Source organism: Hippopotamus amphibius, chromosome 2, assembly GCF_030028045.1.
Source record: "Hippopotamus amphibius kiboko isolate mHipAmp2 chromosome 2, mHipAmp2.hap2, whole genome shotgun sequence".
Lineage (NCBI taxonomy): Eukaryota > Metazoa > Chordata > Mammalia > Artiodactyla > Hippopotamidae > Hippopotamus > Hippopotamus amphibius.
The window spans coordinates 222570262-222588660 of record NC_080187.1 but is presented as its reverse complement, the minus strand read 5'-3'; the positions used below and the strand labels follow the sequence as shown (position 1 = coordinate 222588660).

Below are 18399 nucleotides of genomic sequence, written 5' to 3'. Positions count from 1 at the left end.
GGGGACCACAGAGATTCCCAAACAGGGCCAATTTCTTCTGTGGCAGCATTCCCTACTGTGGCCCGTGCAAGGCCACCAAACAACAGCCATGCAGCTACGCCCTCCTCAGCCCACATCCCGGGACCACCCCTCCCCTTCAGGTCAACAGGGCCTCACGATGGACATGATAACGGGATGCCCAAGGGCTCTGCAAAGCCTTCATGGGGGAATGGACACCCAGAAGCCTTTTCTCCTCTGGAGGGGGCTCTCTGACAAACCAGTGGCTTCCGGAGAGGACGACCAACCCAGGAGAAGCTATGGTCCTGTGTATGCATGCAGACCCCATCAGAGGCCCCATTCGGATCAAGTGGCTCCAACAAAGCACCATGATCCCTCACAGAGTCCTGGCACAACCCCATTGAAGACCACGGCATGGCTTCCAGCCCTTGAAATAACCAGCAGCATCCTGCCTCCAAGCACCTGAGGATGGGCTCCTGCCTGCCTCTCACCATCTCTAGGCAGGGGGCATGAGCCTTCCCTACTGACAGGTTTTGGGAAGCCATAAAGCACACACCACAAGGGACCATTCCCTCAGTGGGTGATCATACTCTGGCGCTAGGTGCACAGAGGTCTCTAGAGATGTTCCGCCTGGGGCCAAGGAAGAAAACACTGCCTCGATGTGCTCTCTGACTAGAATACAGCTCTAATGAAGGCATGTGAGTGCACCAGATGTGAGCCCATAAATTTGGGGCAGCAGCAGACATTCCTCCTTGGTAGGCAGGAGGTTGCCAAAAGACTACCCTGTACTGCCTGCTGTGAGGGCGGCCAGCCCATAGTTCAAAATTCTCTGGGGCCTATCAGTAGCAACCAAAAGAGCCACTCACTGCGGAACATTCTGGCTGTGGTGAGTCCATTCCAAGGCTTGGCCTGAAACACAAAATTCAAAGCAGAAAGGCTTAAGGAAAGACTCCACCCATGGCTTCAGAACATGTGGGCCCTGGCACTATGGAGCAGGATAGAAAACCAAAGGTGGCAACACATCTTGGATATGTGGAAGCCATCTACACTGGGAGGAGTCTCAAGGGATTTCCTCGAGCGAGAGGCTGCTCCAACACCCACACCCAAACCCACACACACACCCACACCCAGGGCTCTGCAATGGACCAAAAATGCAGGCCATCCTGCCCCTGGATCCCTCTGTTAGGCCTCAGCGTAATCCTATTGAGCATGATTTTTTGGTCATCAGCTCTCTTCAGGACCATATGAGTTCTCATCATCGACCCAACTGAGGCCCTCCTCACTCACCTGCGCCCTGCCACATGTGAAGGCTTACCTCAGATGCTTCCTGGAAAGAAGGATGCCTGAAGGGATGTGCCATTCTGTCGAATCCACGTGCTGGGCCAAGGCTCATGGTGATTGCCCTAGGGAACATAGGCCAAACACAGATCTTCATTTCTCTGGGGACGATGGCTGCCAAGAGGTGAGAAGGACAGCTGTGAGAACTCCAACTCCATGCTAGATGCATTGGGGCACGTGTGTGCCACACGCTCATGCATCGAATGATGCTACAAGAAATACCTGCAGCAATACATCCAGGAACATAGGGCCCAAATGTACCTCCACGCAGAGACAGGAACACATAGCTGAAACGCATACAAACAGCTCCCTACATAGCTTCCTTCCTGCCTCCCTTCCTCCAGAATGCTCTAGCTCCCTCCCCTTTGACCCTCGTCCTTGGCTCACTCCCTCCATCCATCCATACTTACAAAGATGAAGGCATGAGTGGACAGGTGGATCAATGCCATCTTATGTACCTTAATACTGTGTCAGGGGCAGATGAAATAACCAGTACGTATATGTCTCCCCAGGGAAGGACTAGCCTCATGGATCCTCCAGGCAGCACAAGGCCTGGCACCAGGTCTGCTTGGTGGGGAAAACACTGGGGGTGTTTCTGGGGGGAATGGAGACATTCCTCTGGGCCCGACCCTGGTGTGGGCAAGCGTGTGCTGGCCGATGTCACACTCGGCTTGTCCATGTGCACAACACCCAGACAATGAGGCCTTTATGTCCCACACAGTGGACATTCACAGGAGCTGGAGGGAGCTCTCTTGGTAGGCAGTGGCTCCCGTAGAGGAAGGCCAGCCCAAGAGATGCCACAGGCCTGTATCTGTATGCAGAACCCATGAAAGGGCCTGTCTGAGTAAACTGGCCTATCTGAGGGCCCATGATCCCTCACAGAGACCTGGGAAACCCCATTCCAGCAAGGGACCAGCCCTTCAGCTCTCACAAGAGCCAAGAGCATCTAGCTGCCAAGTCCCTGATGAAGGGTCCTTGTTGCCTCTCCCCACCTCCAGGCCTGGCCCCACATCCTCCCAACCAACACTTCTTGGAAGTCACTCAAGCACACCCCACAACTGACCATAAGCTCAGTCCATCCTCGTGCTCTGCCTCGACATGCACAGAGATCTGCGTGGTTGCTCCCCAGGGCAACACGTCATGAAATGGTGCCTCCATGGTCAGTCTTACTACACTTCAGGTCAATCGAGTTGAATTTCAAGGCCTGCATTCCAATCTGGTGGATGGGGAGCCATGTCAAGCATTCCTCCTTGGGGACCACAGAGATTCCCAAACAGGGCCAATTTCTTCTGTGGCAGCATTCCCTACTGTGGCCCGTGCAAGGCCACCAAACAACAGCCATGCAGCTACGCCCTCCTCAGCCCACATCCCGGGACCACCCCTCCCCTTCAGGTCAACAGGGCCTCACGATGGACATGATAACGGGATGCCCAAGGGCTCTGCAAAGCCTTCATGGGGGAATGGACACCCAGAAGCCTTTTCTCCTCTGGAGGGGGCTCTCTGACAAACCAGTGGCTTCCGGAGAGGACGACCAACCCAGGAGAAGCTATGGTCGTGTGTATGCATGCAGACCCCATCAGAGGCCCCATTCGGATCAAGTGGCTCCAACAAAGCACCATGATCCCTCACAGAGTCCTGGCACAACCCCATTGAAGACCACGGCATGGCTTCCAGCCCTTGAAATAACCAGCAGCATCCTGCCTCCAAGCACCTGAGGATGGGCTCCTGCCTGCCTCTCACCATCTCTAGGCAGGGGGCATGAGCCTTCCCTACTGACAGGTTTTGGGAAGCCATAAAGCACACACCACAAGGGACCATTCCCTCAGTGGGTGATCATACTCTGGCGCTAGGTGCACAGAGGTCTCTAGAGATGTTCCGCCTGGGGCCAAGGAAGAAAACACTGCCTCGATGTGCTCTCTGACTAGAATACAGCTCTAATGAAGGCATGTGAGTGCACCAGATGTGAGCCCATAAATTTGGGGCAGCAGCAGACATTCCTCCTTGGTAGGCAGGAGGTTGCCAAAAGACTACCCTGTACTGCCTGCTGTGAGGGCGGCCAGCCCATAGTTCAAAATTCTCTGGGGCCTATCAGTAGCAACCAAAAGAGCCACTCACTGCGGAACATTCTGGCTGTGGTGAGTCCATTCCAAGGCTTGGCCTGAAACACAAAATTCAAAGCAGAAAGGCTTAAGGAAAGACTCCACCCATGGCTTCAGAACATGTGGGCCCTGGCACTATGGAGCAGGATAGAAAACCAAAGGTGGCAACACATCTTGGATATGTGGAAGCCATCTACACTGGGAGGAGTCTCAAGGGATTTCCTCGAGCGAGAGGCTGCTCCAACACCCACACCCAAACCCACACACACACCCACACCCAGGGCTCTGCAATGGACCAAAAATGCAGGCCATCCTGCCCCTGGATCCCTCTGTTAGGCCTCAGCGTAATCCTATTGAGCATGATTTTTTGGTCATCAGCTCTCTTCAGGACCATATGAGTTCTCATCATCGACCCAACTGAGGCCCTCCTCACTCACCTGCGCCCTGCCACATGTGAAGGCTTACCTCAGATGCTTCCTGGAAAGAAGGATGCCTGAAGGGATGTGCCATTCTGTCGAATCCACGTGCTGGGCCAAGGCTCATGGTGATTGCCCTAGGGAACATAGGCCAAACACAGATCTTCATTTCTCTGGGGACGATGGCTGCCAAGAGGTGAGAAGGACAGCTGTGAGAACTCCAACTCCATGCTAGATGCATTGGGGCACGTGTGTGCCACACGCTCATGCATCGAATGATGCTACAAGAAATACCTGCAGCAATACATCCAGGAACATAGGGCCCAAATGTACCTCCACGCAGAGACAGGAACACATAGCTGAAACGCATACAAACAGCTCCCTACATAGCTTCCTTCCTGCCTCCCTTCCTCCAGAATGCTCTAGCTCCCTCCCCTTTGACCCTCGTCCTTGGCTCACTCCCTCCATCCATCCATACTTACAAAGATGAAGGCATGAGTGGACAGGTGGATCAATGCCATCTTATGTACCTTAATACTGTGTCAGGGGCAGATGAAATAACCAGTACGTATATGTCTCCCCAGGGAAGGACTAGCCTCATGGATCCTCCAGGCAGCACAAGGCCTGGCACCAGGTCTGCTTGGTGGGGAAAACACTGGGGGTGTTTCTGGGGGGAATGGAGACATTCCTCTGGGCCCGACCCTGGTGTGGGCAAGCGTGTGCTGGCCGATGTCACACTCGGCTTGTCCATGTGCACAACACCCAGACAATGAGGCCTTTATGTCCCACACAGTGGACATTCACAGGAGCTGGAGGGAGCTCTCTTGGTAGGCAGTGGCTCCCGTAGAGGAAGGCCAGCCCAAGAGATGCCACAGGCCTGTATCTGTATGCAGAACCCATGAAAGGGCCTGTCTGAGTAAACTGGCCTATCTGAGGGCCCATGATCCCTCACAGAGACCTGGGAAACCCCATTCCAGCAAGGGACCAGCCCTTCAGCTCTCACAAGAGCCAAGAGCATCTAGCTGCCAAGTCCCTGATGAAGGGTCCTTGTTGCCTCTCCCCACCTCCAGGCCTGGCCCCACATCCTCCCAACCAACACTTCTTGGAAGTCACTCAAGCACACCCCACAACTGACCATAAGCTCAGTCCATCCTCGTGCTCTGCCTCGACATGCACAGAGATCTGCGTGGTTGCTCCCCAGGGCAACACGTCATGAAATGGTGCCTCCATGGTCAGTCTTACTACACTTCAGGTCAATCGAGTTGAATTTCAAGGCCTGCATTCCAATCTGGTGGATGGGGAGCCATGTCAAGCATTCCTCCTTGGGGACCACAGAGATTCCCAAACAGGGCCAATTTCTTCTGTGGCAGCATTCCCTACTGTGGCCCGTGCAAGGCCACCAAACAACAGCCATGCAGCTACGCCCTCCTCAGCCCACATCCCGGGACCACCCCTCCCATTCAGGTCAACAGGGCCTCACGATGGACATGATAACGGGATGCCCAAGGGCTCTGCAAAGCCTTCATGGGGGAATGGACACCCAGAAGCCTTTTCTCCTCTGGAGGGGGCTCTCTGACAAACCAGTGGCTTCCGGAGAGGACGACCAACCCAGGAGAAGCTATGGTCCTGTGTATGCATGCAGACCCCATCAGAGGCCCCATTCGGATCAAGTGGCTCCAACAAAGCACCATGATCCCTCACAGAGTCCTGGCACAACCCCATTGAAGACCACGGCATGGCTTCCAGCCCTTGAAATAACCAGCAGCATCCTGCCTCCAAGCACCTGAGGATGGGCTCCTGCCTGCCTCTCACCATCTCTAGGCAGGGGGCATGAGCCTTCCCTACTGACAGGTTTTGGGAAGCCATAAAGCACACACCACAAGGGACCATTCCCTCAGTGGGTGATCATACTCTGGCGCTAGGTGCACAGAGGTCTCTAGAGATGTTCCGCCTGGGGCCAAGGAAGAAAACACTGCCTCGATGTGCTCTCTGACTAGAATACAGCTCTAATGAAGGCATGTGAGTGCACCAGATGTGAGCCCATAAATTTGGGGCAGCAGCAGACATTCCTCCTTGGTAGGCAGGAGGTTGCCAAAAGACTACCCTGTACTGCCTGCTGTGAGGGCGGCCAGCCCATAGTTCAAAATTCTCTGGGGCCTATCAGTAGCAACCAAAAGAGCCACTCACTGCGGAACATTCTGGCTGTGGTGAGTCCATTCCAAGGCTTGGCCTGAAACACAAAATTCAAAGCAGAAAGGCTTAAGGAAAGACTCCACCCATGGCTTCAGAACATGTGGGCCCTGGCACTATGGAGCAGGATAGAAAACCAAAGGTGGCAACACATCTTGGATATGTGGAAGCCATCTACACTGGGAGGAGTCTCAAGGGATTTCCTCGAGCGAGAGGCTGCTCCAACACCCACACCCAAACCCACACACACACCCACACCCAGGGCTCTGCAATGGACCAAAAATGCAGGCCATCCTGCCCCTGGATCCCTCTGTTAGGCCTCAGCGTAATCCTATTGAGCATGATTTTTTGGTCATCAGCTCTCTTCAGGACCATATGAGTTCTCATCATCGACCCAACTGAGGCCCTCCTCACTCACCTGCGCCCTGCCACATGTGAAGGCTTACCTCAGATGCTTCCTGGAAAGAAGGATGCCTGAAGGGATGTGCCATTCTGTCGAATCCACGTGCTGGGCCAAGGCTCATGGTGATTGCCCTAGGGAACATAGGCCAAACACAGATCTTCATTTCTCTGGGGACGATGGCTGCCAAGAGGTGAGAAGGACAGCTGTGAGAACTCCAACTCCATGCTAGATGCATTGGGGCACGTGTGTGCCACACGCTCATGCATCGAATGATGCTACAAGAAATACCTGCAGCAATACATCCAGGAACATAGGGCCCAAATGTACCTCCACGCAGAGACAGGAACACATAGCTGAAACGCATACAAACAGCTCCCTACATAGCTTCCTTCCTGCCTCCCTTCCTCCAGAATGCTCTAGCTCCCTCCCCTTTGACCCTCGTCCTTGGCTCACTCCCTCCATCCATCCATACTTACAAAGATGAAGGCATGAGTGGACAGGTGGATCAATGCCATCTTATGTACCTTAATACTGTGTCAGGGGCAGATGAAATAACCAGTACGTATATGTCTCCCCAGGGAAGGACTAGCCTCATGGATCCTCCAGGCAGCACAAGGCCTGGCACCAGGTCTGCTTGGTGGGGAAAACACTGGGGGTGTTTCTGGGGGGAATGGAGACATTCCTCTGGGCCCGACCCTGGTGTGGGCAAGCGTGTGCTGGCCGATGTCACACTCGGCTTGTCCATGTGCACAACACCCAGACAATGAGGCCTTTATGTCCCACACAGTGGACATTCACAGGAGCTGGAGGGAGCTCTCTTGGTAGGCAGTGGCTCCCGTAGAGGAAGGCCAGCCCAAGAGATGCCACAGGCCTGTATCTGTATGCAGAACCCATGAAAGGGCCTGTCTGAGTAAACTGGCCTATCTGAGGGCCCATGATCCCTCACAGAGACCTGGGAAACCCCATTCCAGCAAGGGACCAGCCCTTCAGCTCTCACAAGAGCCAAGAGCATCTAGCTGCCAAGTCCCTGATGAAGGGTCCTTGTTGCCTCTCCCCACCTCCAGGCCTGGCCCCACATCCTCCCAACCAACACTTCTTGGAAGTCACTCAAGCACACCCCACAACTGACCATAAGCTCAGTCCATCCTCGTGCTCTGCCTCGACATGCACAGAGATCTGCGTGGTTGCTCCCCAGGGCAACACGTCATGAAATGGTGCCTCCATGGTCAGTCTTACTACACTTCAGGTCAATCGAGTTGAATTTCAAGGCCTGCATTCCAATCTGGTGGATGGGGAGCCATGTCAAGCATTCCTCCTTGGGGACCACAGAGATTCCCAAACAGGGCCAATTTCTTCTGTGGCAGCATTCCCTACTGTGGCCCGTGCAAGGCCACCAAACAACAGCCATGCAGCTACGCCCTCCTCAGCCCACATCCCGGGACCACCCCTCCCCTTCAGGTCAACAGGGCCTCACGATGGACATGATAACGGGATGCCCAAGGGCTCTGCAAAGCCTTCATGGGGGAATGGACACCCAGAAGCCTTTTCTCCTCTGGAGGGGGCTCTCTGACAAACCAGTGGCTTCCGGAGAGGACGACCAACCCAGGAGAAGCTATGGTCCTGTGTATGCATGCAGACCCCATCAGAGGCCCCATTCGGATCAAGTGGCTCCAACAAAGCACCATGATCCCTCACAGAGTCCTGGCACAACCCCATTGAAGACCACGGCATGGCTTCCAGCCCTTGAAATAACCAGCAGCATCCTGCCTCCAAGCACCTGAGGATGGGCTCCTGCCTGCCTCTCACCATCTCTAGGCAGGGGGCATGAGCCTTCCCTACTGACAGGTTTTGGGAAGCCATAAAGCACACACCACAAGGGACCATTCCCTCAGTGGGTGATCATACTCTGGCGCTAGGTGCACAGAGGTCTCTAGAGATGTTCCGCCTGGGGCCAAGGAAGAAAACACTGCCTCGATGTGCTCTCTGACTAGAATACAGCTCTAATGAAGGCATGTGAGTGCACCAGATGTGAGCCCATAAATTTGGGGCAGCAGCAGACATTCCTCCTTGGTAGGCAGGAGGTTGCCAAAAGACTACCCTGTACTGCCTGCTGTGAGGGCGGCCAGCCCATAGTTCAAAATTCTCTGGGGCCTATCAGTAGCAACCAAAAGAGCCACTCACTGCGGAACATTCTGGCTGTGGTGAGTCCATTCCAAGGCTTGGCCTGAAACACAAAATTCAAAGCAGAAAGGCTTAAGGAAAGACTCCACCCATGGCTTCAGAACATGTGGGCCCTGGCACTATGGAGCAGGATAGAAAACCAAAGGTGGCAACACATCTTGGATATGTGGAAGCCATCTACACTGGGAGGAGTCTCAAGGGATTTCCTCGAGCGAGAGGCTGCTCCAACACCCACACCCAAACCCACACACACACCCACACCCAGGGCTCTGCAATGGACCAAAAATGCAGGCCATCCTGCCCCTGGATCCCTCTGTTAGGCCTCAGCGTAATCCTATTGAGCATGATTTTTTGGTCATCAGCTCTCTTCAGGACCATATGAGTTCTCATCATCGACCCAACTGAGGCCCTCCTCACTCACCTGCGCCCTGCCACATGTGAAGGCTTACCTCAGATGCTTCCTGGAAAGAAGGATGCCTGAAGGGATGTGCCATTCTGTCGAATCCACGTGCTGGGCCAAGGCTCATGGTGATTGCCCTAGGGAACATAGGCCAAACACAGATCTTCATTTCTCTGGGGACGATGGCTGCCAAGAGGTGAGAAGGACAGCTGTGAGAACTCCAACTCCATGCTAGATGCATTGGGGCACGTGTGTGCCACACGCTCATGCATCGAATGATGCTACAAGAAATACCTGCAGCAATACATCCAGGAACATAGGGCCCAAATGTACCTCCACGCAGAGACAGGAACACATAGCTGAAACGCATACAAACAGCTCCCTACATAGCTTCCTTCCTGCCTCCCTTCCTCCAGAATGCTCTAGCTCCCTCCCCTTTGACCCTCGTCCTTGGCTCACTCCCTCCATCCATCCATACTTACAAAGATGAAGGCATGAGTGGACAGGTGGATCAATGCCATCTTATGTACCTTAATACTGTGTCAGGGGCAGATGAAATAACCAGTACGTATATGTCTCCCCAGGGAAGGACTAGCCTCATGGATCCTCCAGGCAGCACAAGGCCTGGCACCAGGTCTGCTTGGTGGGGAAAACACTGGGGGTGTTTCTGGGGGGAATGGAGACATTCCTCTGGGCCCGACCCTGGTGTGGGCAAGCGTGTGCTGGCCGATGTCACACTCGGCTTGTCCATGTGCACAACACCCAGACAATGAGGCCTTTATGTCCCACACAGTGGACATTCACAGGAGCTGGAGGGAGCTCTCTTGGTAGGCAGTGGCTCCCGTAGAGGAAGGCCAGCCCAAGAGATGCCACAGGCCTGTATCTGTATGCAGAACCCATGAAAGGGCCTGTCTGAGTAAACTGGCCTATCTGAGGGCCCATGATCCCTCACAGAGACCTGGGAAACCCCATTCCAGCAAGGGACCAGCCCTTCAGCTCTCACAAGAGCCAAGAGCATCTAGCTGCCAAGTCCCTGATGAAGGGTCCTTGTTGCCTCTCCCCACCTCCAGGCCTGGCCCCACATCCTCCCAACCAACACTTCTTGGAAGTCACTCAAGCACACCCCACAACTGACCATAAGCTCAGTCCATCCTCGTGCTCTGCCTCGACATGCACAGAGATCTGCGTGGTTGCTCCCCAGGGCAACACGTCATGAAATGGTGCCTCCATGGTCAGTCTTACTACACTTCAGGTCAATCGAGTTGAATTTCAAGGCCTGCATTCCAATCTGGTGGATGGGGAGCCATGTCAAGCATTCCTCCTTGGGGACCACAGAGATTCCCAAACAGGCCCAATTTCTTCTGTGGCAGCATTCCCTACTGTGGCCCGTGCAAGGCCACCAAACAACAGCCATGCAGCTACGCCCTCCTCAGCCCACATCCCGGGACCACCCCTCCCCTTCAGGTCAACAGGGCCTCACGATGGACATGATAACGGGATGCCCAAGGGCTCTGCAAAGCCTTCATGGGGGAATGGACACCCAGAAGCCTTTTCTCCTCTGGAGGGGGCTCTCTGACAAACCAGTGGCTTCCGGAGAGGACGACCAACCCAGGAGAAGCTATGGTCCTGTGTATGCATGCAGACCCCATCAGAGGCCCCATTCGGATCAAGTGGCTCCAACAAAGCACCATGATCCCTCACAGAGTCCTGGCACAACCCCATTGAAGACCACGGCATGGCTTCCAGCCCTTGAAATAACCAGCAGCATCCTGCCTCCAAGCACCTGAGGATGGGCTCCTGCCTGCCTCTCACCATCTCTAGGCAGGGGGCATGAGCCTTCCCTACTGACAGGTTTTGGGAAGCCATAAAGCACACACCACAAGGGACCATTCCCTCAGTGGGTGATCATACTCTGGCGCTAGGTGCACAGAGGTCTCTAGAGATGTTCCGCCTTGGGCCAAGGAAGAAAACACTGCCTCGATGTGCTCTCTGACTAGAATACAGCTCTAATGAAGGCATGTGAGTGCACCAGATGTGAGCCCATAAATTTGGGGCAGCAGCAGACATTCCTCCTTGGTAGGCAGGAGGTTGCCAAAAGACTACCCTGTACTGCCTGCTGTGAGGGCGGCCAGCCCATAGTTCAAAATTCTCTGGGGCCTATCAGTAGCAACCAAAAGAGCCACTCACTGCGGAACATTCTGGCTGTGGTGAGTCCATTCCAAGGCTTGGCCTGAAACACAAAATTCAAAGCAGAAAGGCTTAAGGAAAGACTCCACCCATGGCTTCAGAACATGTGGGCCCTGGCACTATGGAGCAGGATAGAAAACCAAAGGTGGCAACACATCTTGGATATGTGGAAGCCATCTACACTGGGAGGAGTCTCAAGGGATTTCCTCGAGCGAGAGGCTGCTCCAACACCCACACCCAAACCCACACACACACCCACACCCAGGGCTCTGCAATGGACCAAAAATGCAGGCCATCCTGCCCCTGGATCCCTCTGTTAGGCCTCAGCGTAATCCTATTGAGCATGATTTTTTGGTCATCAGCTCTCTTCAGGACCATATGAGTTCTCATCATCGACCCAACTGAGGCCCTCCTCACTCACCTGCGCCCTGCCACATGTGAAGGCTTACCTCAGATGCTTCCTGGAAAGAAGGATGCCTGAAGGGATGTGCCATTCTGTTGAATCCACGTGCTGGGCCAAGGCTCATGGTGATTGCCCTAGGGAACATAGGCCAAACACAGATCTTCATTTCTCTGGGGACGATGGCTGCCAAGAGGTGAGAAGGACAGCTGTGAGAACTCCAGCTCCATGCTAGATGCATTGGGGCACGTGTGTGCCACACGCTCATGCATCGAATGATGCTACAAGAAATACCTGCAGCAATACATCCAGGAACATAGGGCCCAAATGTACCTCCACGCAGAGACAGGAACACATAGCTGAAACGCATACAAACAGCTCCCTACATAGCTTCCTTCCTGCCTCCCTTCCTCCAGAATGCTCTAGCTCCCTCCCCTTTGACCCTCGTCCTTGGCTCACTCCCTCCATCCATCCATACTTACAAAGATGAAGGCATGAGTGGACAGGTGGATCAATGCCATCTTATGTACCTTAATACTGTGTCAGGGGCAGATGAAATAACCAGTACGTATATGTCTCCCCAGGGAAGGACTAGCCTCATGGATCCTCCAGGCAGCACAAGGCCTGGCACCAGGTCTGCTTGGTGGGGAAAACACTGGGGGTGTTTCTGGGGGGAATGGAGACATTCCTCTGGGCCCGACCCTGGTGTGGGCAAGCGTGTGCTGGCCGATGTCACACTCGGCTTGTCCATGTGCACAACACCCAGACAATGAGGCCTTTATGTCCCACACAGTGGACATTCACAGGAGCTGGAGGGAGCTCTCTTGGTAGGCAGTGGCTCCCGTAGAGGAAGGCCAGCCCAAGAGATGCCACAGGCCTGTATCTGTATGCAGAACCCATGAAAGGGCCTGTCTGAGAAAACTGGCCTATCTGAGGGCCCATGATCCCTCACAGAGACCTGGGAAACCCCATTCCAGCAAGGGAGGTGCCCTTCAGCTCTCACAAGAGCCAAGAGCATCTAGCTGCCAAGTCCCTGATCAAGGGTCCTTGTTGCCTCTCCCCACCTCCAGGCCTGGCCCCACATCCTCCCAACCAACACTTCTTGGAAGTCACTCAAGCACACCCCACAACTGACCATAAGCTCAGTCCATCCTCGTGCTCTGCCTCGACATGCACAGAGATCTGCGTGGTTGCTCCCCAGGGCAACACGTCATGAAATGGTGCCTCCATGGTCAGTCTTACTACACTTCAGGTCAATCGAGTTGAATTTCAAGGCCTGCATTCCAATCTGGTGGATGGGGAGCCATGTCAAGCATTCCTCCTTGGGGACCACAGAGATTCCCAAACAGGGCCAATTTCTTCTGTGGCAGCATTCCCTACTGTGGCCCGTGCAAGGCCACCAAACAACAGCCATGCAGCTACGCCCTCCTCAGCCCACATCCCGGGACCACCCCTCCCCTTCAGGTCAACAGGGCCTCACGATGGACATGATAACGGGATGCCCAAGGGCTCTGCAAAGCCTTCATGGGGGAATGGACACCCAGAAGCCTTTTCTCCTCTGGAGGGGGCTCTCTGACAAACCAGTGGCTTCCGGAGAGGACGACCAACCCAGGAGAAGCTATGGTCCTGTGTATGCATGCAGACCCCATCAGAGGCCCCATTCGGATCAAGTGGCTCCAACAAAGCACCATGATCCCTCACAGAGTCCTGGCACAACCCCATTGAAGACCACGGCATGGCTTCCAGCCCTTGAAATAACCAGCAGCATCCTGCCTCCAGGCACCTGAGGATGGGCTCCTGCCTGCCTCTCACCATCTCTAGGCAGGGGGCATGAGCCTTCCCTACTGACAGGTTTTGGGAAGCCATAAAGCACACACCACAAGGGACCATTCCCTCAGTTGGTGATCATACTCTGGCGCTAGGTGCACAGAGGTCTCTAGAGATGTTCCGCCTGGGGCCAAGGAAGAAAACACTGCCTCGATGTGCTCTCTGACTAGAATACAGCTCTAATGAAGGCATGTGAGTGCACCAGATGTGAGCCCATAAATTTGGGGCAGCAGCAGACATTCCTCCTTGGTAGGCAGGAGGCTGCCAAAAGACTACCCTGTACTGCCTGCTGTGAGGGCAGCCAGCCCATAGTTCAAAATTCTCTGGGGCCTATCAGTAGCAACCAAAAGAGCCACTCACTGCGGAACATTCTGGCTGTGGTGAGTCCATTCCAAGGCTTGGCCTGAAACACAAAATTCAAAGCAGAAAGGCTTAAGGAAAGACTCCACCCATGGCTTCAGAACATGTGGGCCCTGGCACTATGGAGCAGGATAGAAAACCAAAGGTGGCAACACATCTTGGATATGTGGAAGCCATCTACACTGGGAGGAGTCTCAAGGGATTTCCTCGAGCGAGAGGCTGCTCCAACACCCACACCCAAACCCACACACACACCCACACCCAGGGCTCTGCAATGGACCAAAAATGCAGGCCATCCTGCCCCTGGATCCCTCTGTTAGGCCTCAGCGTAATCCTATTGAGCATGATTTTTTGGTCATCAGCTCTCTTCAGGACCATATGAGTTCTCATCATCGACCCAACTGAGGCCCTCCTCACTCACCTGCGCCCTGCCACATGTGAAGGCTTACCTCAGATGCTTCCTGGAAAGAAGGATGCCTGAAGGGATGTGCCATTCTGTCGAATCCACGTGCTGGGCCAAGGCTCATGGTGATTGCCCTAGGGAACATAGGCCAAACACAGATCTTCATTTCTCTGGGGACGATGGCTGCCAAGAGGTGAGAAGGACAGCTGTGAGAACTCCAACTCCATGCTAGATGCATTGGGGCACGTGTGTGCCACACGCTCATGCATCGAATGATGCTACAAGAAATACCTGCAGCAATACATCCAGGAACATAGGGCCCAAATGTACCTCCACGCAGAGACAGGAACACATAGCTGAAACGCATACAAACAGCTCCCTACATAGCTTCCTTCCTGCCTCCCTTCCTCCAGAATGCTCTAGCTCCCTCCCCTTTGACCCTCGTCCTTGGCTCACTCCCTCCATCCATCCATACTTACAAAGATGAAGGCATGAGTGGACAGGTGGATCAATGCCATCTTATGTACCTTAATACTGTGTCAGGGGCAGATGAAATAACCAGTACGTATATGTCTCCCCAGGGAAGGACTAGCCTCATGGATCCTCCAGGCAGCACAAGGCCTGGCACCAGGTCTGCTTGGTGGGGAAAACACTGGGGGTGTTTCTGGGGGGAATGGAGACATTCCTCTGGGCCCGACCCTGGTGTGGGCAAGCGTGTGCTGGCCGATGTCACACTCGGCTTGTCCATGTGCACAACACCCAGACAATGAGGCCTTTATGTCCCACACAGTGGACATTCACAGGAGCTGGAGGGAGCTCTCTTGGTAGGCAGTGGCTCCCGTAGAGGAAGGCCAGCCCAAGAGATGCCACAGGCCTGTATCTGTATGCAGAACCCATGAAAGGGCCTGTCTGAGTAAACTGGCCTATCTGAGGGCCCATGATCCCTCACAGAGACCTGGGAAACCCCATTCCAGCAAGGGACCAGCCCTTCAGCTCTCACAAGAGCCAAGAGCATCTAGCTGCCAAGTCCCTGATCAAGGGTCCTTGTTGCCTCTCACCACCTCCAGGCCTGGCCCCACATCCTCCCAACCAACACTTCTTGGAAGTCACTCAAGCACACCCCACAACTGACCATAAGCTCAGTCCATCCTCGTGCTCTGCCTCGACATGCACAGAGATCTGCGTGGTTGCTCCCCAGGGCAACACGTCATGAAATGGTGCCTCCATGGTCAGTCTTACTACACTTCAGGTCAATCGAGTTGAATTTCAAGGCCTGCATTCCGATCTGGTGGATGGGGAGCCATGTCAAGCATTCCTCCTTGGGGACCACAGAGATTCCCAAACAGGGCCAATTTCTTCTGTGGCAGCATTCCCTACTGTGGCCCGTGCAAGGCCACCAAACAACAGCCATGCAGCTACGCCCTCCTCAGCCCACATCCCGGGACCACCCCTCCCCTTCAGGTCAACAGGGCCTCACGATGGACATGATAACGGGATGCCCAAGGGCTCTGCAAAGCCTTCATGGGGGAATGGACACCCAGAAGCCTTTTCTCCTCTGGAGGGGGCTCTCTGACAAACCAGTGGCTTCCGGAGAGGACGACCAACCCAGGAGAAGCTATGGTCCTGTGTATGCATGCAGACCCCATCAGAGGCCCCATTCGGATCAAGTGGCTCCAACAAAGCACCATGATCCCTCACAGAGTCCTGGCACAACCCCATTGAAGACCACGGCATGGCTTCCAGCCCTTGAAATAACCAGCAGCATCCTGCCTCCAAGCACCTGAGGATGGGCTCCTGCCTGCCTCTCACCATCTCTAGGCAGGGGGCATGAGCCTTCCCTACTGACAGGTTTTGGGAAGCCATAAAGCACACACCACAAGGGACCATTCCCTCAGTGGGTGATCATACTCTGGCGCTAGGTGCACAGAGGTCTCTAGAGATGTTCCGCCTGGGGCCAAGGAAGAAAACACTGCCTCGATGTGCTCTCTGACTAGAATACAGCTCTAATGAAGGCATGTGAGTGCACCAGATGTGAGCCCATAAATTTGGGGCAGCAGCAGACATTCCTCCTTGGTAGGCAGGAGGTTGCCAAAAGACTACCCTGTACTGCCTGCTGTGAGGGCGGCCAGCCCATAGTTCAAAATTCTCTGGGGCCTATCAGTAGCAACCAAAAGAGCCACTCACTGCGGAACATTCTGGCTGTGGTGAGTCCATTCCAAGGCTTGGCCTGAAACACAAAATTCAAAGCAGAAAGGCTTAAGGAAAGACTCCACCCATGGCTTCAGAACATGTGGGCCCTGGCACTATGGAGCAGGATAGAAAACCAAAGGTGGCAACACATCTTGGATATGTGGAAGCCATCTACACTGGGAGGAGTCTCAAGGGATTTCCTCGAGCGAGAGGCTGCTCCAACACCCACACCCAAACCCACACACACACCCACACCCAGGGCTCTGCAATGGACCAAAAATGCAGGCCATCCTGCCCCTGGATCCCTCTGTTAGGCCTCAGCGTAATCCTATTGAGCATGATTTTTTGGTCATCAGCTCTCTTCAGGACCATATGAGTTCTCATCATCGACCCAACTGAGGCCCTCCTCACTCACCTGCGCCCTGCCACATGTGAAGGCTTACCTCAGATGCTTCCTGGAAAGAAGGATGCCTGAAGGGATGTGCCATTCTGTCGAATCCACGTGCTGGGCCAAGGCTCATGGTGATTGCCCTAGGGAACATAGGCCAAACACAGATCTTCATTTCTCTGGGGACGATGGCTGCCAAGAGGTGAGAAGGACAGCTGTGAGAACTCCAGCTCCATGCTAGATGCATTGGGGCACGTGTGTGCCACACGCTCATGCATCGAATGATGCTACAAGAAATACCTGCAGCAATACATCCAGGAACATAGGGCCCAAATGTACCTCCACGCAGAGACAGGAACACATAGCTGAAACGCATACAAACAGCTCCCTACATAGCTTCCTTCCTGCCTCCCTTCCTCCAGAATGCTCTAGCTCCCTCCCCTTTGACCCTCGTCCTTGGCTCACTCCCTCCATCCATCCATACTTACAAAGATGAAGGCATGAGTGGACAGGTGGATCAATGCCATCTTATGTACCTTAATACTGTGTCAGGGGCAGATGAAATAACCAGTACGTATATGTCTCCCCAGGGAAGGACTAGCCTCATGGATCCTCCAGGCAGCACAAGGCCTGGCACCAGGTCTGCTTGGTGGGGAAAACACTGGGGGTGTTTCTGGGGGGAATGGAGACATTCCTCTGGGCCCGACCCTGGTGTGGGCAAGCGTGTGCTGGCCGATGTCACACTCGGCTTGTCCATGTGCACAACACCCAGACAATGAGGCCTTTATGTCCCACACAGTGGACATTCACAGGAGCTGGAGGGAGCTCTCTTGGTAGGCAGTGGCTCCCGTAGAGGAAGGCCAGCCCAAGAGATGCCACAGGCCTGTATCTGTATGCAGAACCCATGAAAGGGCCTGTCTGAGAAAACTGGCCTATCTGAGGGCCCATGATCCCTCACAGAGACCTGGGAAACCCCATTCCAGCAAGGGAGGTGCCCTTCAGCTCTCACAAGAGCCAAGAGCATCTAGCTGCCAAGTCCCTGATCAAGGGTCCTTGTTGCCTCTCCCCACCTCCAGGCCTGGCCCCACATCCTCCCAACCAACACTTCTTGGAAGTCACTCAAGCACACCCCACAACTGACCATAAGCTCAGTCCATCCTCGTGCTCTGCCTCGACATGCACAGAGATCTGCGTGGTTGCTCCCCAGGGCAACACGTCATGAAATGGTGCCTCCATGGTCAGTCTTACTACACTTCAGGTCAATCGAGTTGAATTTCAAGGCCTGCATTCCAATCTGGTGGATGGGGAGCCATGTCAAGCATTCCTCCTTGGGGACCACAGAGATTCCCAAACAGGGCCAATTTCTTCTGTGGCAGCATTCCCTACTGTGGCCCGTGCAAGGCCACCAAACAACAGCCATGCAGCTACGCCCTCCTCAGCCCACATCCCGGGACCACCCCTCCCCTTCAGGTCAACAGGGCCTCACGATGGACATGATAACGGGATGCCCAAGGGCTCTGCAAAGCCTTCATGGGGGAATGGACACCCAGAAGCCTTTTCTCCTCTGGAGGGGGCTCTCTGACAAACCAGTGGCTTCCGGAGAGGACGACCAACCCAGGA

At 54.4% G+C, this 18399-nt stretch overlaps 7 non-coding genes across 7 annotated transcripts; all 7 read right to left on the bottom strand.

Annotated features, from left to right (window-relative positions):
* Nucleotides 1-1181: 1181 nt before the first annotated feature.
* LOC130847660 (small nucleolar RNA SNORD115) lies at nucleotides 1182-1262 on the bottom strand. Its single transcript, XR_009052406.1, has one exon. It is a non-coding gene; the product is annotated as a small nucleolar RNA SNORD115 (small nucleolar RNA).
* A 2506-nt stretch (nucleotides 1263-3768) lies between these two features.
* LOC130847659 (small nucleolar RNA SNORD115) lies at nucleotides 3769-3849 on the bottom strand. Its single transcript, XR_009052405.1, has one exon. It is a non-coding gene; the product is annotated as a small nucleolar RNA SNORD115 (small nucleolar RNA).
* Nucleotides 3850-6355: 2506 nt separating this feature from the next.
* On the bottom strand, nucleotides 6356-6436 carry LOC130847658 (small nucleolar RNA SNORD115). The gene has a single exon (XR_009052404.1). It is a non-coding gene; the product is annotated as a small nucleolar RNA SNORD115 (small nucleolar RNA).
* Nucleotides 6437-8942: 2506 nt separating this feature from the next.
* LOC130847657 (small nucleolar RNA SNORD115) lies at nucleotides 8943-9023 on the bottom strand. Its single transcript, XR_009052403.1, has one exon. It is a non-coding gene; the product is annotated as a small nucleolar RNA SNORD115 (small nucleolar RNA).
* A 2506-nt stretch (nucleotides 9024-11529) lies between these two features.
* LOC130847656 (small nucleolar RNA SNORD115) lies at nucleotides 11530-11610 on the bottom strand. The gene has a single exon (XR_009052402.1). It is a non-coding gene; the product is annotated as a small nucleolar RNA SNORD115 (small nucleolar RNA).
* Nucleotides 11611-14116: 2506 nt separating this feature from the next.
* On the bottom strand, nucleotides 14117-14197 carry LOC130847655 (small nucleolar RNA SNORD115). The gene has a single exon (XR_009052401.1). It is a non-coding gene; the product is annotated as a small nucleolar RNA SNORD115 (small nucleolar RNA).
* A 2506-nt stretch (nucleotides 14198-16703) lies between these two features.
* LOC130847654 (small nucleolar RNA SNORD115) lies at nucleotides 16704-16784 on the bottom strand. Its single transcript, XR_009052400.1, has one exon. It is a non-coding gene; the product is annotated as a small nucleolar RNA SNORD115 (small nucleolar RNA).
* Nucleotides 16785-18399: the final 1615 nt, after the last annotated feature.